The sequence below is a fragment of the Solanum dulcamara genome, chromosome 5 (genome assembly GCF_947179165.1).
Source record: "Solanum dulcamara chromosome 5, daSolDulc1.2, whole genome shotgun sequence".
NCBI lineage: Eukaryota > Viridiplantae > Streptophyta > Magnoliopsida > Solanales > Solanaceae > Solanum > Solanum dulcamara.
Window position 1 is genome coordinate 34,644,661 of NC_077241.1, and position 3,130 is coordinate 34,647,790.

Genomic DNA, 3,130 nt, shown 5'->3' on the forward strand with positions numbered 1-3,130 from the left:
TCACGCATTGCTACATGTTTTCATTTGAGCTCTTGATTTACATATGGTTATTTTATGCCTTGCATATTCAGTACATTTTTTTGTACTGACATCCCTTATGGGGGATGGTGTGTTTCATGCCATGGGTACAAGTACTCTAGTTAGCAGACCTCCTCAATAGAAACACACGACACTCAATTGATTTTGGTGAGCTCCAAGTTGGTTCAGGGCTATAACGAGTCTTTAATAAATGCATTTTGGTATTATATAGTAGTTAAGGCTACGGTGGGGCCTGTTCCGACCTAGACTAAGTTTGTTTATCTTATAGAGGCTTTGTAGACTAATGTATAAAGTGGGGTTATGTTTGGATCCTTAATAGCGGTGGTCTCAGTGGCAAGTCATGTATATATGTTTTGAGCCTATCTATGTTGGTTTTATCACTATAGCTTATATATGCTTATCAAATCTTTATAATCACAGTTATGCATGATAAGCACATGTTATATGTGAGTTCTCCCAAGCCTTTACAACATCAGGTGCCTGTCCATCTTAATGGGAATAGAGGTGTGTCAATTTTTATGAAAACAAGGTTGATTCAAAGTGAAGTATTCTTATCATGAATGATTTTCATGATTTTTGAAAAAGCTTATCATGACTTAAATGCCTTAGATAAGTGTCCTTTATGAATGTGTTATGAAATCATGATATTTTAAAGGAGCTATTCTTATGATTTATGTATGTTATGATTAATTTGGTATTACTAGGTTGTTACCATTTCAAAGACTATGATATGTTATGTTTGATATTCCGTTGAGAGTTTATTTAACACCGAGAAGACTTTGGGATGGAGGCTCTCCCATTAGTAGATGACGGGTCTCTAGTAGCAATTCCCTAGTCCCATAACTACGTGCCCCCGTAGGATGTCCTAATTGGAAAAATCAGCTTAACCTAGTGGATCCACATATAGCTCATGTCATGGTTCTTACCTGGCAAGTAGACAACTCTTTTTGGTGTGGGAAGATACTAATTCCATGTTATAGCTCACATGATTTATGTTGGTTAACAGTATCTCTCACAAAGACTTATGATTTTCATTTATATTATGTCAAGCTTATGATTTCCTTACGAATGACCATGTTTCATGTTTCTAAAGATGTTTTTAAAGGACTATGTCATGTTTTAGCTTGGTCATTGTATTATCATGTTTTATGTCATGCATTGCATATTCTCCATTCTCAGTACATTCCATAGTACTGACCACATATTTTCTTTGCCTATATTATTTTATAATATAGGTCACGATGCCCCATCTCACACCCGCGATTAGTATTGGATCTTATCGGCGTTGAACTTCTTTGGTGAGTCCTCATGGTTTGAGGGCATGACCATCTTATGGGTTCTTTTATGTCTCTTTTAAATTTCATTCAATTTTCAGAGTTATTTCGTGAGATAGGGCTTGTCCTATGCCACACTTATGATAGTAGAGGCTCGTTGTCACATTAGTATGATTTTTCGCATTTTTTAGTTGTTATGCTCAGATTCTTCGTATGTTGAGATTGCTATTTTGAGACTTACCTTCCGTTTTTCGATTGACTTGCTTATGTTGCTTATCTAGTGTCATTCTAATGTCAAGTGTCTTGTTTAGCATTTTTTCGGATCCCATTCGTCATGTTAAGTCTAGGGGGTATCTTGGAACGTGACAATATACAGCTCTCTTTATACGTTTTATGTTTAAAATATTTTCATATTTGACTAGTTTTATATATACAAGATTTTTGTATTTTGTCAATTTTTACAATCTATGTTATTGAGTTATATAGCTTATTCTTTTCAGCTATATCTTTTTATCATTCAACCTATAAATATTAATGTTGTTAATACTTTTTATTTTTATTTTTTATCATTATTGAGCACAACATGTGTATTATAGTATTAATAATTTAATCGTAACACCTTTTTTATAAAAAATGTGTTTTTAGGGATATTAATTTAAAAGGAAAAAATTTAAAATAAAAAAGGGCATTGCAAAGTGAGATTTAAAAAAAGGCATAACATTTTTAAAAAATGACGGAAAGAAAAAATGGAAATAAATATTAAAAGGTCATGATAAGGCAGATTAAAATTTAGCAGGTACATTACTTTTCATCCTATAATTTTTACATATTTACTTTTTCATATTTCGAACTCTTTGAATGAAAATCTTGCATCCACCACAAATTGGTAGTCGGGAGGGGTAATTGAATTGTGAGTACTTTTAGGGCCTGTTTGGAAAGCCACCCTAGTAATTGAATTTGGTGTAATTTGATGTAATTACGTTATCTGACATGTTTGGTTGACCATGTAATTACTTAGTCAGCAAGTAATTGGGTGTAATTGGCGGGGGGTAATTAACTCTACAATTTTCTAGGGAAGGCTGTGAATTGGTGTAATTACAAGCTGATTCATTTTTAATTTCTTCCTTTTATTTTTATTTTTTCATTTTAATTTATTTTCTATTAATATTTTAATTGTTATTTTTTTTATTATTCTAAAAAATTAAAAATATATTTTTTAATTTAAATTTTATTTCATTCTCTTTCTCAACATTTACTTCATGTGATTCTATGCAATTTTTTGAATTACTTTTTTATTTATTTTATGTTTATTATTTTTATTAGCATAATTTTTAGATTAAAGTAGAAGTCATTGTTGAATAAAGTTTTAGATTTATGTTTTTCTTTTTTATTTTAAAATCATATTTATGTACGTTATGTTGAAATTTGACATAAGAATAACATTGTGTTTAAAATTTTATTTTGAATTTGAAATTTATGTTATATTTTCAGTTTCATTTATTTTATAGTATTGACATAATATTTCACATTGCAAGTCATTTATTTTTTAGTTAGACTTGATAAATTATCTTTTTGTCAAATGTTTTAATAATTTTATGACATTTTATTTATAATATCAATATTTTTGTCAAACATGCATTTCATGATGTTCAAAGAAATATTGTATTTTTAGTTTTTATGATTAATTAATTAAAATATACTAATTTTTAAAAATATAAATCAATTATTTTTATAGTATTTGTAAGAACATATTTTTATTAATTAATATATTTTTACAAGACAATATATATCTTAAATATTTAATTTAATATCATTTA